The sequence below is a fragment of the Myotis daubentonii genome, chromosome 4 (genome assembly GCF_963259705.1).
Source record: "Myotis daubentonii chromosome 4, mMyoDau2.1, whole genome shotgun sequence".
Lineage (NCBI taxonomy): Eukaryota > Metazoa > Chordata > Mammalia > Chiroptera > Vespertilionidae > Myotis > Myotis daubentonii.
Window position 1 is genome coordinate 5,997,552 of NC_081843.1, and position 20,721 is coordinate 6,018,272.

Genomic DNA, 20,721 nt, shown 5'->3' on the forward strand with positions numbered 1-20,721 from the left:
GCCCAGCGGTAGGGTCCCCAGGCCTAGCCTGCGATCAGGGTCTGCTCCTGCCCGCTCGCCAGTCCCCAGTTCCGCCCTGCTGCCACCCACCCCAGTTCCCCCTGGTTCCCTGTTCGCCATCGGTGATTGGAGCCTGCGGCCAGTGGGGAGGGACCGAGAGGTGGTCAATGCATTTCACAGTGGTCAAGCGATCATTATGCCATTATGATCGCTGGGCTTTTATTATATAGGATGACGATAGTGTCAAATAGTGACTGATGTTCTCCAGCAGGGCCCAGCCTCCCGCAGGCTCCGTGTCTATGTGGTAGGCAGAAGAATGACACCCCCAATGCCAGGCCTGTCGACACATTAAGGGGAACTAAGATTGCAGGTGGAAGTCAGGCTGGTTATCCCTTAACCTAGACATGGAGAGGTGATCTGGGTGATCTGGGTAAGCCAAACCCAATCAGAGGGTCTTTATAAGTGGAAGAGGGAGGCAGAAGAGAGAGGAGCAGAGAGAGAGAAGCAGAGAGGCGGCAGGTGAGAAGGACTTGACTGGACATTGCTTGCTCTTACGATGGAAGAAGGGGCCACAAGCCAGGGAGTGCAGGCAGATCCCACAGCTGGGAGGGCGGAGCAGGGCCTCAGGAGGAGCGCGGCGCTTCCTCCTACTTCTTGGTTCTGGGGTGTCCGCCTTCTGGTCTCCCGAACAGGAGATAGTAAATGTGGGTGAAGCCAGAACGTTGTGGTCGTTTGTTACAGCAACAGTGAGGAGTGTTGCAGTGGCAGGACGGAGAAGGCTGACAGCTGGGGTTTTCTGTGCACAGGGGACATGAAAACCCACGGGTGACAGGTATTGGCAAGAAAGTGGCTGAAAGGACCGTTGGGACCTTGAGCTGATGAAGCGAAGAGAGGGAAGGGAGCAGTGAGACAGAGGGGAGGGGGCCGGCAGCAGGGGCTGAGGTGGGGCTCTGGAGGGCCTGGGCTGAGGTCCTAACACCGAGGTGGGGCTTTGGGGATGACGGGGTCTGAGGGTGACTTGGAGGGGCGGCCAAGGCAGAGGGAAGGAGGTCACAGGAAAGCAGAGGTGAGCCAACTCAGGGGTGCGGGGAGACACAGGGACACTTCTGGGGAGTCAGCTGCAGGCGCCGGTTCCCGAGGCACCAAGCAGTGTGAAGGCGCGGTCGCACAGGGGTGCGCCTCCCGGCACGCCGGGGGTTGGAGCGCCGCAGGCGGCTGTGATGAGCCTCAGGGGACTGTGGGACCCGGTCTCTGGGGACGCGCGGGGGAGGGACTCTGTGTGCATCGCTGTGGCACGCGTGGGTGTCCGGCTGCGGAGGCAGAATGGATGTGTGCGCTGAGCGTACGGGGCGGGTGTGGGGTGTGCGTGGATGTGGACGGAGCTTCGTGGGAGGAAGGAAGGGAGGGGGAAAGAGGGCCCGCGGGAGGCGGCCGGGAGGCGGGCCGGTGCGGGTGGCCGGGCCTGGGCGCCGCCAAGCTCCGCCCGCGGGCGCTCCCGGCTTCCCCGCCCCGCGCCTGCCCTGCGCCCGTCCCGGCGCTCCAGCCCCACTCCGCCGCCGGCAGCCGCCACGAGGCCGACAGGTAGGACAGCGCCCCCCCCGCCCCCCCCCATCCTCCCCGCGCCCTCCGCGGTCCCGGCGGAAGTTTCTCAGCTCGGGCGCCGGGCACTGGGGACCCTGCCTCGGGGCAGGGGACCCTGCGGGCTGAGACGAGCCCCGCGAGTGCGCGAAGCGGGGCGCGTGGTTCAGGAGAGTGCCCAGGCGACACCGGGGCACGGACCGGGCGCGGCAGAGCGCGGATGAGTGGGGTGACGCGCGGATGTGTGGGGGTGAGTGGCTCCCCTTCTTGGCCGCGGTCCCGGGGAGCGCTGCGCGGCGAGGGCGGAGGGCGGAGGGCGGAGGGCGGAGGGCAGGGGCGGAGGCGGAGGGGGAGAGCCGCGGGACCCCACTGCCCAGCTTAGAACCCGGAAGCCCCCGAGCCCGCCGGCGAGCCGCTGGGAGCGGGTGTGCTCTCCGGGTGCCGGGAGGGCTGGGCGGAGGCGGGGTCGGTCCAGAGTGGCACATCGCTGTGACTTGGGGGCCGGGGAGAAGTTGGGAACAGAGGGTACGCAGGTGGAGCGGGGACCTTCCCCTGTGGCGCAGCGGGAAACTGAGGCACGGAGAAGTGCAGGGAAGACGCAGAACTTCTGACGTCGGTAGGAAGCTTCGCAGCACCCCACTCCATCCCTGCCAAGGAGCCCTCAGGCGGGGGACTACGTGAAGGCGCCCCCAGATCTAGGCATCCTGTGTCCCAGCCTTCCAACCGACTGAGTCCACGAGGAATGCCTGGCTCCAGCCTCCTCCTTTATCTGTAACCTGCCACCCCTGCCCCCTTTGCCACCCCTGCCACCCTCTGGCCCCTTTGCTACCCCCTCCCCCCTGCCCCCCGCCCCCTCCCCCCCTGCCCCCGAGGGGAACAGCTCCAGGACTTGGTGTGTGAGCTGCGCGGTGTGTGGGCGGCCCGTGCGATCACCCACAGCACTTGGCGACTGTGCTTCCCCGTCTTCCCTGTAATCGCTTCCTTGAGAGGGTCCGTGCTGCGCCGATCTGGCTTATTTATCTCAACCTGCAGAGGCTTCCACCTGCTCTGCGTCCTGGTGGGCGTTTAGGTCACAGAAATGGAGGGACTGGTTTTTATTTTATTTTTATTTCAGCCTTTTGTATAAATGATACCTCTGGATTGAATCAGAGTTCTTTGCTCTTTGTCCTAAACTAACTTCACAGGATCTGAATTTGGGGTTCAAAGTCTCCTCATCTCATTGCACACACACATGATTGCACACATGCATGTGTGCGCACCTGGCCTACACACATACGCATGCACATGTTCATACATGTGTGCACTGCACATGCACAGGTGCACATATGTACACCTGTCTAGCTGTGGACAAGGACACCCCTCCCGCTGTGGCCCCTGCTGAGCCCGAAGACCTGAGACAGCCAGGCCACAAGCCCTGCCTGTCCGGGCCCCAGTGGGCAGTCCCCATAGGGGTGGGTCCAGGGCTTCTCCTTAGATGCTCCCGTGTCACCCCCACTCTCCATTGGCAGAGAGAGGAGTTCGGCACGGTGGCCACAGGCAGGCGTGTCCAGGTGCTGCTGGTGTGCCACAGACCCACCGGTCCAGGCTATGCAGAGGGCCTGATGCCCTGCCCTGGAGTGGGTGCACCAGACATGGGCTGGCATGACAGCCGGAGAGAAAAGCTGTGATCAGAGATGCTTGGATCACAATCCCAGCCCTGCCCCGCCCCTCCCCAGCTGGGGCAATTCCCTTCCCTGCCTCAGCCCCAGCTGTCTCATCTGTGACGCGGGTGGCGACACGGGAACTGTGGAGGGGTCTACGGGAGGAAGAAGCACGGTGTGCAGAGCACTGTGGGCACTCGGCGAGCAGGAAACCTCGGCCTGGGCAGGGCAGGCCCAGAGATGGCCCCGGGGTGGTGACGCGCAGAGCCAGTATGTGGGGCCTCGTCCACATGGGGCAGGCAGGGAATCCTGAGAGCTGAGTGGCCCTGAGGGTGAGGTTTGGCTTGTGGAGAGCCCAGCCTGGCTCCGTGCAGTCCAGAATTGTCAGGGCACCTACCATAGGTCCCCGCTGAGCGAGGCTGCAGAGACACAGCCGGGGTCCCGCCTGTGAGATGCAGGAAATGGGAGACGTCTCAAAGGAGACCTGTGGGGAGCTTTTATGAGGCCTATGCTCCTTTAAAAACTTTTGCTTACTCCCAAGATTTTAAAAAGTGGGAGAGGTCACATAAAACTCCGTGTTTCTGGATCCTCTTGAGAAAAGAGAATCAGAAAAGCTGACAACTCCAGGCCCCACATGTGGCTTCCCCCTTGGATGGGCAGGCGCCCTCCAAGGTGCCCTCGTCCCCACGGGCCCGCCCCTCATTCTTAAAGAGCAGCACAGTGTGAGAGTCAGCACCCGGACCACCGCCAGCTCTGCACCCTGGCCACCGCCAGCTCTGCACCCCAGCTCTGGCACACAGTTGTGTGGTCTCAGGCAAATTACTCAGCATGTTTGTGACTCTGTTTCCTTATATGTAAAATATGGGTAATAAGTAGCATGTCTCAAGGGGTTATTCTAGGCATTATGTCAGTCAGCAACCCAACCCTCTGAGAGGGTGCCCGGTGCATGGGCCGGACTCAGTGCGGGCCTGGTGTAAGAATGGTAGTGCTGGCTGCCTGATCATGTGTTCTCCAAATTGTGCTCCACATAAAATGCTGTGGAAACACAAGTAAAGGAAGAAAGAAGGGAGGGAGGGAAAGTAACACTTTGAGCTCCTCCTTCAAATCAGAGGCTGCAATCCTCGGTCTTTTTCTGCCCAAGGACAGGAAGAGGACATTTCAAGGAAAGCTACAAAGAGGAGGGACTTCTAAAGTGGGTTTTGAAGGGTGAATATGAGTGTCTGTGGAGCAGTAGAATGAAAATGGCACTTGCACCCAGAAATAACCTTTACAAAGGCTTGGATGCGTGTTTAGGGGTGCCAAGCAGCCCAGTGCAGCGGTGAGGTGAGGTGAGGTACCCAGTGTGTAGGAAGAGGCAGGAAGACGCGTCTGGGCAGACAGAGAGGGGCTGAAATCATGATGGGCTTCTGGCAGGAAAAGGGATGCACAGCCGGCCGACGACGCACAGCGGTTGAGCATTGACCTATGAATCAGGACACGGTTGGATTCCGGTCAAGGGCACATGCCTGGGTTTTGGGCTCAATTCCCAGTGTGGAGCGTGCAGGAGGCAGCCGATGGATGATTCTCATCATTGATGTTTCTCTCTCCCTCGCCCTCGCCCTTCCTCTCTGAAATAAAAAGGGGGTGCACATTCTTGTGCACTTCTTGTGTGCAGGCGCTCATATCACCACCCCTGCGTCCTCAGATGCCCCTGGAATCGGGTTTTGTGATCCCCGATTTCGAGTTAGACGAAGGCTCAGGGAGGGTGAGTTGCTTGCCCAGGAGCCCGCACAGTGGGTCAGTAGCAGAGCTGGGGTCAGACCCCAGACCTGTGTGATTCTATAGGCTGGGCCCCCTCTCTGAACCTCCGTTTTCTCAGTGTAAAGTGGAGACAGGGCCAGTGGAACCGCCTGAGAGGTTGGCTGTGAGCACCAGATGCGCGAATGAAGCAGACAGCCAAGCACAGCCCCTGGCACGTAGTGGTCGCTGCGGTGATTTTGATTGGAATGAGGCCCCTCAGCCTCTCACCCTCTGCCCAGCCTCAGACGGGGGACGGGCAGGGGTCTCTGAGGGTGGCCCCTGGGTCAGCAGCCTCAGCGTCCATCACCTGTCACCCTGAGCTTGTTAGAAATGCAGGTCTCAGACACGCAGAGGCGTGGGGATGGGCCCAGCAACCTGCCCTGGGACCTGCCCTCCAGGCGGGTCTCGTGCTCCCTGACATTGTAGTCACTGGCCTAGAGGAGGACCTCACATGCGATCTCCGGCCGGCATCCACCTCCCTGGAAGGGCGGGTGGATGGGAGAACTCTGTGCTCAGCCACGCCCCTGCTCCGGAGGCGGCACGGGACGTCCGTACAGACGGGAGGCCGCGGGCCGCGGGGCCCGGTGGCCATCCTTTAGGAGTTGCTCTCCTTCCTACTCCTGCAGCCCCAGTTCGCCCATCCTGAGATTTCTGAGGACTCATCGCCCTGCGAAAAGCTTGTTATTGGGGCTGTCCGGCTGGGGCTGTGGGGCGGCCTCTTCTCCCCTGACTCCCATGGGGATGCGTGTCCAGGCCAGTCCTGGGCGGGGGGTGCGCCCGTGGCTCTGTACTGAGGACACTGAGGAGGTCCCGGGTCAAGTGCGAGGAGGCGCGTCCGGCTGGGACAGTGGCAGCTGCCAGAGGACCTCCGGGGAGAAGCGGGCCTCTCAGAGCTGTCGGGAGCGAGGGGCTGCACAGCCCCACGGGGAGGTGCACGGTCAAAGTCGCTAGTCTGCCAACAGGAAAATTAATGTTTTCTGCACAACCAAAACCAAAAGCACCCATAAACCCAGGCACATCAAAGGAATCCAAATATTTGCCACCTTTACGACAAAGAGTTAATGCCATGGGTAAAGAGCCCTGGCAAATCAAAGACCAGCCACCCCATCCGAAAGAGAAGAAGAAGAGAGTAATGGAAAGGATTTGGCTGTTCACTTAGAAAGAAGACAAACTGAATACAAACGGATGAAAACAAGCTCGGAACCGCATGGAACTGTCTCCCGCCGCCAGGGCACAGGCGGCCGTGCGGGGAAGCCAGGCTCCAGCCCTGCGGCGGGAGCACCAACCGGGCAGCCTCGGGGCGTCCTCGGGACACTGCCCTTCCACCTCCAGGGCTGAGCACAGCGCGCCAGGACCAGGTGGCACGTACGTAAGAGCAAGCAATGGCACGCTGACCACATGTCCACCAGAAGGACCGGCACTGTGAGCACAGCCGCGCCGGAGAAGGCGACGCGGCCCCTTGCAGGAGAGCAGTGGCTCTGAAGAACAGATGTGAAATCCTCTCCCAGCTGTGCTGTCTGCCGTGTGTGTGTGTGTGTGTGTGTGTGTGTGTGTGTGTGTGTGTGGAAAAGGGCCTCCAACAGGCATGTATAATGTATGCATTTATGTGTGCGCATTAGAAGCTGGGGGACAGCCTGGAAGCTGCTGAGAGTGGTTGACTTTGGGGAGGGAAGTTAATGATCTTAAGTGAAAAGGAGGGTTGCTTTTCACTGCATGCAGTTGGGTGCTCTTTCGGTATTTTTCATCCACATGTTTATTATGTTACAGTTACATCTTCTAGCCACACACGTCTTCTTTCGCTTTACTCAAGACAATCATAAAGTTAGAGATAAGATCACCACCCAAATTACATATTATGTTTTCAAATATAAAAATGAACTAAATTTTTTAAAAGGAAGGCACAAAAGAACAAATACTTTGTGATGCCACTTACATGAGGGACCTAGACGAGGCAGATTCAGAGAAACGGTGGGATAGAGGTGACCAGGGGCCGGCGAAGGGGGCATCGGGGGCTCGTGTTTAATGGGTGCGGCGTTCCATTGTGTCGGGGAAGATGAAGTTCTGGAGATGGGTGGCGGTGATGGTTGCACAACAATGTGAATGCGCTTAATACCACTGAAAGGTACACTTAAAAATGGTTAAAGTGGTAAATGTTATGTTGTATATTTTGCCACAATGGAAACATTTAGGGATGATAAAACAAAAAAGTAGGGGCTGTGATACAGATTGTCTGGTCTGGTCGTGGGCCCCGCCACTTCCCAGCTGTGTGTACTTTTGAGCAAGTGTGCCCGTTCTCTAAGCCTGTCTTCCCCCTGCAGGCGGGGCTGGGAGAGACGCCTGGCTCAAGGCATCCTGCTAGGGTTCCGCAGCTTGGTCCATGCGAAGCCCTGCTCTGCGTCCTGGGACTGTTCTAAGAGTCGGGATTAGGGGACGAGGAAGGCTGGAATAGCCACGGGACCAAATGTTAAGACCAGCAGATTCAGGTGGGGCAGGTGTCAAGGGAGTTTGTAAATGCATCATCTGTATTTTTATATCACTTTGTATCTGCAAAATTAAAACACTGTGTGTTTCCATAATGTAAATTACAAAATGGAGTGTCAGACAAAAATTTCTTGGCTGTTGGGAATACACAAAAGGTGTGGCAATTCTTAACCTGGAGCCTCCTATCCTACAGGGCGATTGAATCCTGGCGCTCACTTAGCTGTGTGACCGCAGGCAAATACTTAACCTCTGCGTGTTTGGTTTTTTTTTCATCTGTAAACTCGAGATGATACAAATTCTCACCTCATTAGGGGTGTTATAAAATGTGTCAAGTGCTTAGAACAGTGCCTGGCACACAGTAAGTCCTGAATAAATGTTTGTCAAATTAACTTGAAATAAGCCTGAAAGTCTTAACAATTTTGTTTTTTAAAAGGGAATCTCTTTTTTACCGTAAGGAAAACAAGACATAGCCATGGGGCTGAGCTGAACCTGGAGGCGTTCCCTGGGGAGGTGGTTTGGGGAGGCTGAAGTAAGGTAAGGGGTGCCCAGGTGATAGGGGCAGTAAGAGATGGAGGCTCTGAGGGGCTCATGGGCTTGTGAGTCATATTGTGGTAACTCACACAGTTGTAACAATAGAATGTGAATTCAGCCCCCCTTCCCCCCCACCCCCGTGCCTCCCTAACTGAGGGTTTGGAGGCTGGGGCCTTGGGGGCCCTGAATTGCAGACCCCCCAGGACATCAGGCAGCCTGCTTGCTCCTGATGGTCAGGGACTCACTCCCAGGCGAGGCCTGGAAGGAGGGCTACGGTCCAGGCGTCAGCGGCACCCTCCTCCAAGAGCTGTCTGATCTGGCTCCATCAGGGTCTGAGCAGGGGCTGGGCTGCAACCGCCCCAAACAAGCTCCTCTCGCCCCAAGTTGATTCCTGAAATTCTGCTGTGGCTCTCCCACCGCTGGCCCAGGACGTTGTTGATTTTCCTGGCTGAGAGCGCCACCCCCGGCTTAGGAGGGATCACCTTTCTCCGAGGTTTGCCGGGGAGTGAGAATTTGGATGGACGTTTCGGGGAAGCTGGTCAGTGAGAGAGGCCCCGGGAACCTTCAGGGCCTGAGGCTGTGGACCTGAAGTTCCCTTGAAGGACTGTTTTGACGTTGGGGGGTGGGGGGTGGGGGGTGAAATGTTTAGAAGTGTGCCTGGCACAGGGCCTGTGCTCCTTAATGGAAGAAGGGGCCATTTATTGGGCCAGGGGGTCCCTGGGGAAACAATTCTGGTCCCCAAAGAACTACTGCCAAGGTGAGGGGTTTTATTAGTAATCCCGATTCCATCATTTTCCTCGACAGGTGATTTGCGTTAACAATTAAGAGTTTGGGAGTCAGACAGGTTGGAGTTGGAGCTCAGCTCTGTGTGACTGACAGGGACGCTGAACCTCTGAGCCCCAACTGTGGACTGGGGACAGTGCCAGTGCCTCCCTCGGGGGCCTGGTGAGGTATCAGCAAGCTCAGGGCACAGCACCTGAGCTCATGGCCGGCAGGTAACTCACCCCCAGTCCCTGGCCCCCCTCCTCACTGCTCTGATTAACTGCGGAATGTTCTTGCCCGCTGGGGGAAAGGATGAGGGTGGGGCGTGGGAGGGAGCCCCGGCTGGAAAGGCACAAACACCTCCACCTGTAGAGTTCAGGGGACGTTGGAAAATCGCGGTCAGGGCCTGGCGCGTGTCCGGGGCGGTGATGGTCAGGCAAGTGGAGAGCGCACTGGTGTGCACCTTGCTGCCTGTTGGAGCAGAAGCCCGTCCAACCCCTCCGACACCAGGTGACAGGTGACACCCTGGCCAGGGGGTGACGGGGCATTAAGCACAGAAGGCAAGACCTGGAGGGGCCTGGGCACACTCCCCAGCAGTAGGGCTACTTAGGGAGTCTCCCGGAGACTGCGGCTCCAGTTCCCAGGAGGAGAAACTGCTAGAGGCGGACTCTTCTGCGCTCACTGCTTCACTCTGCAGCCCCACCACCTCCCAGCAACGCTGAGCGAATCTTTGTTGTATGAGTGAGTGAGTGAGTGAATGAATGAATGAATGAATGAATGATGGCTGGTGGATGGATGGATGGATGAGTGCCAGAAGAGGGCTGGGCACTGAGACACAGTGGTGAGTCAGCCACAGCGCTCAGCGCCGACCCTGAGACCCACTCTCCACCCCCGTTCCCCTCCTGAACGCCCACTGGGCCCCCAGGAGTCCTGGCCTGAGGTGGGGAGCCGTGTCCTGTTGAACCTTAGGGTCAGTTGGCTACACTGAAGGCCTCTCGCTGCCACAGCGCCTTCCTTCGAGGAGGTGTGGTCACTGCCTGCTGCTTTGTTTGCTCACACACAGCGATGCGTGTCCTCGGTTTCTCTCAGCGTCTGATACGGTTCAGCAAATAAATGCTGACGGGCCGTGGCTTTCTCCTTCGCAGGAATAATAACAATAATAACCATCAGCGGCCGTTTACGTTTAGGCGCCTGGCAGGCAGATGTGCTATTGCATGGGATTCTTCCTGCAATCCTGAAGGCGGGCTACAAACACTCTCCCCAGCTCACAGCGGAGAAAGCGCGCTCTCCCCGCGGTCTGTCTCCCTCCCACAGTCCCGTGGAACAGCTGTGCATTGTCTGCATTTTGCGGATGAGAGCGGGGCTCAGCGAGGGTAAGCAGCTTGCCCCGGGCACACGTTCTAACCCACGGAGTCCGACCCGAGCCCACTCTGCTCCCGCCACTCCTTGCGGGGGTCATCTGAAAGGGGCTGCGAGAGGAGTGGGGAGTTTCGCTCCGTGACAGGGCTCTCGGAGGCCTGGGCTCCCCTGTAAGGTGCCAGCCGGTCCCTCCCTCCGATGTGAAGACCCTAATCGTACAGGACAGGACAGGGCCCAGCTTGCATGTGGCTGTGGGCAGAGCCCCTCACCTTCACCTTCCGAGACCAGATTCCCAGCCTCCACATCTCCCTGAGGCTGGGAGCAGGCCATCCACAGAGCCTGGGCCCGTGGCTGCGGTTCAAGGCTGGGGCCGAGGCTGGGTCCAAAGCTGGCAGGAAATGGAGACTTAGCCGAAAGCAGGAGGAGTCAAAGGAGAAAAACACCACCCTTTCCCTCCCTGTCTCCGATCCACACTTTCACTCCGTATTTAACCAGGAAGGTTTATTTAACAAACTCCAAGGCAGTGGAACCCCCCAACACTATGGAGTCCTTACTATAGAACAGGCATGGTGAGCAATGCTTTGCCTGAGTAATCTCATTTAATCTGCACAATGACCCTGTCAAGTAGGTACATGACCGGCATCATTACCATCATTATCACCATCACCATCATCCCCAGCAGCAATGTCACGGACACCCACGTGACTTCCCAGACCCAAGATCCAACCAGCAGATGGAAAAACAGACCCAGAAAACATGGCACCGCCATCTGCTAAAAGTTTGGGCTCTAAAGTCTGAAAGACCCACATTTGATTCTCAGTTCGGGCACCTTCTAGCCGTGTGACTTTGGGCGAGTGGCATAACTTCTCTGGCCCTCCGAGCCCCTGTCTGTAAAATGGGGCTGATCACAGTTCCTGCCTCAGAGGGTGCGATGAGGGTCACGTGAGCAGGCGCATGTTAAGCCCTGGGCTGGGCTCAAATCGTAAAAGCAGAACGAACACAAGGGAGCAGTCTGGCAAGGGGAGCGGCAGCGAAGGGGAGCGCTCGGGGCGTTTGGCTGGGCGCTGCCGGCAGCTCTGAATGTCGAGGGGCAGGTGCAGAACAGCACAGAGCGCCTGGCAGCACGACTGGGGAGACCACTCAAGGGCCCTTCTCCCTTCCTAGGAGGCCAGGGTGCGGAGGGATGAGAAGGGCGCTCTCGCCGGAACAGGCCTGAGAACTCAGAGCCGGAGCTGTGATCCGTCCGGTCTGGAGAGGCCAGGGAGCAGGGTCCTTTTCCGCTGGACGGAGGAGGTTCCAGCAAGAGCCAGCCGCTCCCTGGTCCTGACCCAAAGGGCCCCGGAAGCTCCCTCACTTGATATTAGCTATGGCTGCTTTTGAACGGCTGTGGCGGCATGCAGCTGCCACCAAGACCATGAGGCCCACAGCCTACACCGTCCCTGCTCGGCCGTTCCCCGAAAGGTTTGCTGACCTGCTCCAGCACGTGGCGCCAGGCCCGGCTGCATGGAGGACCGGGGGCTTTTGAGAGCTTGATGCTCAGGTGATGCCCAGACCAAGTCAGTCAGACTGTCCGGGGCGGAGCCAGGGCCACTGTGCCGCTGAGTTTGGGAACCCCGTCCCTGTCCCTACTGTGCGCCTCCTGCCACACCTGGGAGGGCTGTCCCACGCTCAGCAAGCTTGCCGGAGTTTAGGCGCCTTTTCTGCCCCGGCCTGTGGGCAGGGTTGCCAGCTGGCCCCATGGGTCTTATTTCCCAGTGGCAGTGGCCGCTGGATCTGCCCTGGCTTCATTCTTTAGCATCACCTGCTAAAAGCCCTGAAAGCATTTGAGTTCGAGGGTCCTGACTTCACGGTAAGGAAGTCTAGCCCAGCACATCTCAAACTCGAACACGCACACGCGTCCCCGCTGCCTAGGTTCCGATTCAGGAGGCCGAGCTGCCAGACGAGGTGACCTGGTGAGCTGGTGCCTGGTAGTGAGGCTGTCGGCCTGGATTCTCAAACATCCGTGTGGCCCAGCGTCTCCCGGGGGCTGTGAAAACGCAGTTTCTGATTCCGGAGGCCTGGGGGGAACTGGGACTAGCCCTTCAGCAAGCCCCCCGGGGCCACCACTGCAGCGGGCTCTTTGAAGCTCGGCTCGAGGCTGGCAGCCTGCGCCTCACCCTCCGCCTCACACCTGGGGTGGGCACGGCGAGGGCCCCCACAGCGGGGTCTTTGTTCCCTGGGGCCTCAGACGCCCAGCCAGCTGTGCCGAGGGATCGGGAATTTCTTGGCTTCTTGGTGTCAACTGTCTCTCTGTCCAGGTCCAAGCAGCTTCCTCACGCTCAGAGCCACAGTTTACAGACAAGCGCAGCTGTCCTGTCCACGCGTCGCATAGCTCTGCCCGCTCCGGCAGGTTCTGATCCCCGCGTCCTCCCACAGAGGCGTCCTGTCCTCCGGGAAGGGCTCCCCTTAGATACCAGCAGATCTGAGCCAGACTTGGGGTGTTGGTGGCCCCAGGCCGGCAGCCACAGCCTGGAGGGGAGAGGGCGCCCCCTGAAGGAAGAGAGCTGCGCGCTGGGCTGCGGGAACTCCGGCGGGGCCTCGCAGGGTCAGCTGGGCCCAGCGCCATCAGCCACAACTGCCTAGAACCAGAGTGACCTCCCAGGCCAGGACCGGTTCCCTGGAGTCCTTGAACCTGAGAGGGCTGGCGGCTGGGTCTGGATGGGTGAACTTGCGTTGATCAGAGATTGTGGATGACTTCATTCTCTTCCTGGGCCTTCGGGGCAAGGACTGGCTGCCTCGCCGGCCTCTTCCCTGGCTCAGGAGCCCCTGCCACTGTCCGTCCCAGGCAGCCCCATGTGGCAGACTGGGTGGGCAGGCGTATGGGGAGGCCTGGCAGCCTTTGGCAAGCCCTGCCATGGTGACCTTGGGCAGCGGCAGCGTTGGTGGGGCCGCGCAGGACTGACAGGGTTAGGCGAGAGGGTGCGAGGGAAGCGCGGGGGCAGGCACAGGCTGGGCACCCAGCAAGCCGCTCTCCTGGCAGCACAGAGCAGACGTTAGTTACGATTCCTTAGTGATGCGAACTGCTCTGCCGCAGACCCCCCCTTCTCGTGCAGCCTGGCAGACAGAACCGTACCTGTTTGGCAGCCACTGTGTTCACTCTGATATTCAACTCCTATTTAAGTGCCTACTGCGTACCGGCCGTGGTTCTAGGCCAGTGCCATTCAACATAAATATAACACAAGCCCCAAGTCTCACCCACATATATATATATATATATATATATATATATAATATATATATATATATATATATATATATATATATATATATATATATATATATATATATATATATATATATATATATATATATATATATATATATATATATATATATATATATATATATATATATATATATATATATATATATATATCTCTCATCATTGAAGTTTCTATCTCTCTCTCCCTCTCCCTTCCTCTCTGAAATCAATATATATATATATATATATATATATATATATATATATATATATAATATATAATATAGAGAGAGAGAGAGAGAGAGAGAGAGAGAGAGAGAGAGAGAGAGAAGAAAAAAGAAACAGGTGAAATTAATTTTAATAATATATTTTATGGAACCCCTATATTCAAAATATCATTACTTGAGCATGTCATCAATATTAAAAGTTATTGAGATTTTTTTACTCCTCACCCGGGGACTTTTCTCCACTGATGTTTTTTAGGGAGAGGGGACGGGAGGGAGAGGAGGGAAGAGAGAGAGAGAGAAACATCGTAATGAGAGAGACACACCATTGGTTCCCTCCCACACGTGCCCAAGAGGGGCTGGGTTGAACCTGCAACCCAGGCACACGCCCTTGGCAGGGAATCGGACCCGAGGCCCCTTAGTCCGCAGGCTGGTGCTCTGTCCACTGAGACAAACCAGCCAGATTTTTTATGGCCGGCACATCCTTTTAAATTTCTTAGTTGTGGTAAACACAGTTTAAAAGACAGAACAGAATTTACCCTCCGAACCATTTCTAAGTGCACAGTTCAGTGGCACTGAGCACACTCACAGCCTTGCCGCCAGCAGCACCGTCCCTCCCCGAACTCACCATATCTCCCGTCCCTTCCACCACTTCTCTGAGGTCTGACACGGAGGACACAGCTCGGCCCCGAGCGGCGGGGGCCAGCACTGACGGTGGACACATGTGGGCAGTGGCTCCGGTGCTGGACAGAGAGGGTCTGCTGCTGGGGTCCCCTGGGTGCCCTGGGTGCCCTGGGTGCTCTGGGTCCCCTGGGTGCCCTGGGTGCTCTGGGTGCCCTGGGTCCCCTGGGTGCCCTGGGTGCTCTGGGTGCTCTGGGTCCCCTGGGTGCTCTGGGTCCCCTGGGTGCCCTGGGTGCTCTGGGTCCCCTGGGTGCACTGGGTGCTCTGGGTCCCCTGGGTGCTCTGGGTCCTCTGGGTGCCCTGGGTGCTCTGGGTGCCCTGGGTCCCCTGGGTGCTCTGGGTGCACTGGGTGCTCTGGGTCCCCTGGGTGCTCTGGGTCCTCTGGGTGCCCTGGGTGCCCTGGGTCCCCTGGGTGCCCTGGGTGCTCTGGGTGCCCTGGGTGCTCTGGATCCTCTGGGTGCCCTGGGTGCCCTGGGTCCCCTGGGTCCCCTGGGTGCTCTGGGTGCCCTGGGTCCCCTGGGTGCCCTGGGTGCCCTGGGTGCCCTGGGTCCCCTGGGTGCTCTGGGTGCCCTGGGTGCTCTGGATCCTCTGGGTGCCCTGGGTGCTCTGGGTCCCCTGGGTGCTCTGGGTCCTCTGGGTCCCCTGGGTGGTGCCCTGGGTCCCCTGGGTGCCCTGGGTCCCCTGAGTGCCCTGGGTGCTCTGGGTCCCCTGGGTGCTCTGGGTCCCCTGGGTGCCCTGGGTCCCCTGAGTGCCCTGGGTGCTCTGGGTCCTCTGAGTTTTGCTGGGGTGCTCTGGGGTGCTATAGTGCTGTCGGATTGCTCCTGGATGCTGCTGAGGTGCTCTGGTGTGCTGTGGGATTGGGGTGCTGCTGGGACTAGAAGCCAGCGCGCACCATGGGGAGTTTAAAGTGGTGGAGGGACAGACAGGAAACATGAATAGATCAGATGGTCTCTGATGGAGTTAGGTCTCCAGAGAAAATAAATAGGGCCGTGGGCTAGGGAGCTCTGGGGGCTGGGGGTCAGGGTGGGCCCCTCGGAGAGATGGCCCTGGAGCTGGGGCTGCAAGAAGCAGCAGCTCCACGAAGACCCACGGTGCCGCGCCTCAGTGCTGCCCATGCTCCAGACTCGGTGCTGAAGTTTAAAAATATACACACAGCCCGGCCGGCGGGGCTCAGGGGCTGAGCGTAGACCTATGAGCCAGGAGTTCAGGGTTCGATTCCAGTCAGGGCACATGCCCTGGTTTCGGGCTCATCCCCAGTAGGGGGCGTGCAGGAGGCAGCTGGTCAAATATTCTTTCTCATCATTGATGTTTCTATCTCTCTCTCCCCCCTTCCTCTTTGAAATCAATAATCACTTTTTAAAAAGATCTCTAGTTTAAAATATATAGAGAGAGACACCTAACCCAACTCAACCTGCAGAGTCAGAGCAGCTGTGTGCGAGGCCCAATGTGTGCACGCACGCATGCGTCCATGTGTGCATGAGTGTGTGTGTGTGTGTGTGTGTGTGTGTGTGTGTGATCCTGGGGCACAGCCTGGAGCTGTGGCAGGGGCTGGGGATCAGTGGTCCAGGGGCCGGGCCACTGCTCTACGCAGGAACAGCAAGAAACGATCTTGGAAACTGGGGAGCAGAGGGGAGGGCAGAGCAGGAGGGGGAAGCCAGACCCTCCAGACAATGGGAAGGAGTTTGGCTTTTACTCCAAGTGGGGTGGGAAGCTGTTGTTGGACTCGTCGCAGGAAAATACAAGGTCTTCTGGACAAAAAAATGTGGACTCTCACTCTTTGTCTAAGGCAAATCCTATATAATAAAAGCCCAGCGACTGAAATAGTGGAATGACCAGAACGACCAGACACCAGAACACTACTGCCCCTCGCCTCGGCTGGCCCCACCCCCCAGGGAGCAGTCAGGGGTGATTAGACAGGCAGGCCAGTGGTTGGGGGCGATCAGGCAGGCAGGCGAGTGGTTGGGGGTGATCAGGCAGGCAGGCAGAGGCAGTTAAGGGCAATCAGGCAGGCAGGTGAGTGGTTGGGGCGATGAGGCAGGCAGGCAGAGCGGTTAGGGGCAATCAGGCAGGTAGGTGAGTGGTTAGGGGTGATCAGGCAGGCAGGCAGAGGCAGTTAGGGGCAGTCAGGCAGGTAGGTGAGTGGTTAGGGGCAATCAGGCAGGCAGCAAGCAGTGAGTAGCCAGCAGTCCTGGATTGAGAGAGGGATGTCCAACTGCCAGGCCTAAACCGGCAGTTGGACATCCCTGAAAGGTCCTGGGTTGCGAGAGGGTGCAGGCCAGGCTGAGGGACCCCCCACCCTGCACAAATTTCATGCACTGAGCCTCTAGTAATAATAATGATAATAATAATAATAATAATAATAATAATAATAATAATAGGTTTAAGATGCCATGTATTATTTCCTTTAATCTGGTAATGGGGAAGGACTTGCAGGGCGGGTGGTTAAATATGGATGTGTCTCCACAGAAGGGCATGGAATCCGTTGGTCGGGAGGGAAGAGTAGACTCACCCCTGAGCAGAAGTCATTCTGCGAGGTCTGGGGGCTTCCTGACCCGCCTGGCCTCGCAACTGGACATGGGAGGGAGCCCCAGCCTCCGCTCTCCTCACCGCCGGCTCCGCCTCAGCCTCCTGGTTCCTTCTCTCATTACAGCTTTTGTTAGTCCATCAGGCTGCTGTGATACCCCTGCTTAAGCAACAAAAACTTCTCTCACAGTCTGGGGCTGAAAGTCCAAGGTCCGGGCGCCTCCTGAGGCCTCTGTGCTGCAGCTGCCGCCTCTGGTTGTGTCCTCACAAGGTCTCTCCTCCGAGAGGGCACCCCAAGTGTCTCTTTGGGTGTCCAAATGTCCTCTCTTCTGAGGAGGCCGGTCAGGTGGATTAGGGCCATCCCGTTGGCCCCATTTAACTGTAGCATCTCTTTAAAGACCCCAACGTGCAGTCATTTCTGAGGTCCTGTGGGTTAGGGCTTCAACATATGAATTTGGGGGACACAGTTGAGCTCCAAGTGGCAGGTGGATGGAAGGAGAGCAGGTGCCCCCACCCCTACACACAGAGCAGTGATCATATTTGGAAGGTTTACGTAAAAGGCCCTTCCACCAGGAAAGGTTTCCAGACATAATCAACCCTCGAAACCACACCTTGGATACCAGCTGAATGGCAACCCTGCCCCACCCAGCCCTGAAGGCCAGGCGTACTTATTGAACACCTACTGTGTGCAAGTTCCAAACTCAAGCATTGGGAAATCTAGGGACCTCCCCACCCAGCAGCACGGATTAGAGAGGGATATAAATAGCCATGATCTGAGACAGAGGGAAGCAAATAAAACAGAAGGAGTTGGTCCACAGGGTGAGGGCGGGGGGAGGAGGACGACCAGGTGACTTCCATTCGGGGGGGACTGGAAATGAAGTAGGTACTGTTTTCCCCTAGCTTGACAGATGGGGAAACCAGGGCACAGAGAGGGTAAGTGGATTCCACAGTCACACCGTGAGTGACAGCTGGGATTTAAACCCATGCTCTTAAGCACTACCCTGTTTTAAAGGAGAATGAGAGGGATAAAAGGAGACACGCAGGTGGGGCCACACTGAACGGCGTCTTGAAAGCCGGCTAAGGGCTTCTCCTCTACTCTGCAGACACAGGGGTGCCCTTGAAAGTTCCTGACAGAAGTGTGACCCCGGCCGCTGGGCCTCGGGGAGCGCAGTGCGGGGCTCGAAGCTTTCATCTGTGAGCTGGGAAACTCCCTGCCAGCACCGTCCTCTCTGAGGCCCCCTCGCAGGTGAGTGTGCACGCCCAGCGGCCACCTGCACTGTCCCACCCCTTTCCCCAGCAAGGACAACAGCCAGCACCGACGCCACGCCATACCCAGCGCTTTGCGGGCATCATCCCCTTTGAGCCGTCGGGAAAATGCAGGCCGGGGCGGGGGGGGGGGGGGGGGGGGGGGCTTTACAGATGAGCCGGTGTGATGGTCTGAGACTCCGCTCACCTCTGACTCTAAAGCTCACATTTTGAATAATAACGGAATAATTCGTGTTTCCTGATGGAAAATAGAGACGCTATAGAGCTGGAACTATTGTGTGAGCCTCACCATTTTACCAGGTTGAGCTTATTTTTCTGACTCTCATCAGGACACAGCGTTTTCTTCCCGGTGGAGTAACCATCTCCATCCTCCACCCCTTCTCCCCGCCCACTGAGGCTTGGCAGACACTTTCTCCTTCAGGTTGCCTCCAGCCTTAGCAGGAGGGAGGGCGGGAGGGAGCACATGAAACTGGCCGCATTCCGCCCCACCAGCTGTCAACACACACCACCCACCCTGGGCAAGTGGCCGCTTGCATGGCGGGGGAGGGGAGGGCCGTGGGCTCGTGTGCTCGCCGTTGGCACCCCCAAGTCGTCTGCCCATTAGGATGCGATGGCATGGCGCCTGGCATGGGGCCAGGGGGGCGAGCTGTCTCCCCACATAAACGTAATCGTACAGCACATAGCCCGGTGCAGCCTCGTCCCGGCAACAAGGAAGCAAACGGCTTCAAGCTCTGTCAACAAGGGTTTGGAGACAGGAGCCACCCAGGAAATGCCCGTTCCGAGGTTCCGAGGCCTCCACGGGAAGCCACCTCGGGCTCACCCTGTGCCCAGGAGCAACGGAAGGGCCCACCTGCCTCCATGGGGGAGCACAGTCCAGCTGCGAGGGGCCCAGGCCGAGCTTCCTAGCTGACTTGGCGCCCCCCGCCCCCCCGCCCTTTGAGGCTTTTAAACATTTTATAAAAGTAATGAGTTTTTGGAAAACTGTCACAAATACTAGAACCCAGGTTGAAGAGTAAGTCTAATCTGAACTTCTCCGGAAGCCCCGTAGACACTGGATCCCAGCCCACCCAGCGTCGCCCCGCCCTTCCCCTGAAGTCGCAGCTCAATGCTGAGACCCCTACACTTATTTTTTTAATTGAATTAATTGGGGTGACGTTGGTTAATACAATTATATCGGTTTCAGGTGCCTAACAACCACCTTTCCTGACAACCCATTTTCCCATAAAGCTATAAGCTCACTTTTTTCCGTGTTGATATAAAAAATAACTTTCTCCTTTATTAATTTTTAATCATACAAGCAGTATCTGTTCATTGTAGGAAATTGCAAACGACAGATAAACTAAAAGCGTTTTTTAAATAGCCACAGAGCCCTCCCCACCAAGATAAGCCGTGAGACCCTCTGTTTAACCCCGTGCACACTGTTCTTCACCTGCACACAAATCCAGTTTTTTAAACAGAAACAGTTAACCGCCCTTCTCGGGCCCCAGGCGTGCACGGGCCTGCGCACAGTTGGCCGCATGCTGCTGCCCTGTCGCCATGGCGTCGGTGTCCACCCAGAGAAGACAGCGGTGAGGGTTTCATCGGCACGAGGTGTGGTCATCTTCCAAACCTGCGTGTGGCGCTGGGCCACCAGTCGAACAAGGAAGTGACGAGCAGGAGCCCGCTGGCCTCCTGTCAGGACGGCTCCTCCGAGGCGTGGCCTGCTGGCCAGAGGCCAGACGGGGGCTGCTGCCCCGTAAAGAGGCCATTCCATCACAAGGGGTTTTCCGGCAGCTCTGGCCACACCTGACGTCCTGGGGTTTAGGGGCTGTGGGCTGGGCGGCAGGTCATGTGTCAGACTCCTTCTGGGATGGAGGCTGATGTAATCTTGGGCTGTAGTAGCAAAACCGACAGAACGGGTTCTGTAAGCACACAGCCTGGCACAGCACTGGGGGCGAGGGGTCCACACCACGGTGGCCCTGGAGCGCGGGTGCGAGGTGTTTGTCTAACCTGGTGCGTCGAGGAGGCGGGAGGACCTCGGCTGACTCTGTCTCCCCGAGCAGCGCGGCAGGCGGAGATGGTGCGCTGACAAGCGCCTTTCATCTCACTAGTAATTGCCCGTATTAGAAAACATACGTAATTAGGAACCTGGACCCTGTGATTTTGCGGACATTGTTGCTTAGGACGGAGCTCAAGCAGGTCTTTAGGTAAAAACAAGAGTGAGTCAACAGAAAGGACGATATTGAGTCCAGGAGAGTATCATTGGCGCCCAGCTGCAGCCCAGATCAAGCAGGCAGCCAAGCGTTAGCCCCTAAGAGCACAAGGCCGGCGCCAGCCTTGACCTGCCCTCGAGGCCAGAGGCCCTTCAGCGGCAGCTCCGTGGCCTTCGCCTTGCGGTGGGAGCTGGTCAAGGGTCCCGAGGGAACGGGACACAAGCGGCCAGCGCAGGTGCGTGATCGGAGTTCCCAGAACCGGGACGCTGGGCCAGGCCGCCACGCCTGCAGCCTTGTGGCAAACGCCTCTGAACTGTGGGCCCCGGTTCACCACCTTCACCATAACTTAAGCATCGATGTTTGAAGTGAGACTTTTTTTAATTGATTTTTTTAGAGAGAGGGAAAGGGGAGAGAGAGAATCATCGATGTGAAAGCAAAACAGCCATCGGCTGCCCCCAGGGATG

General features: G+C 57.6%; 1 protein-coding gene across 2 annotated transcripts in view; it reads left to right on the forward strand.

The window, feature by feature from the left end:
• Positions 1-1,458: 1,458 nt before the first annotated feature.
• SCNN1B (sodium channel epithelial 1 subunit beta) overlaps positions 1,459-20,721 on the forward strand; it is a 51,814-nt gene continuing 32,551 nt past the window's right edge. Inside the window, exons 1-2 of one of the 2 annotated variants that reach the window (XM_059692068.1) lie at positions 1,459-1,581; positions 17,903-18,045. The gene's annotated coding sequence lies outside the window, so the exon portion shown is untranslated. The remainder of the gene's footprint in view (positions 1,582-17,902; positions 18,046-20,721) is intronic. The other variant, XM_059692071.1, reaches the window with a different exon arrangement.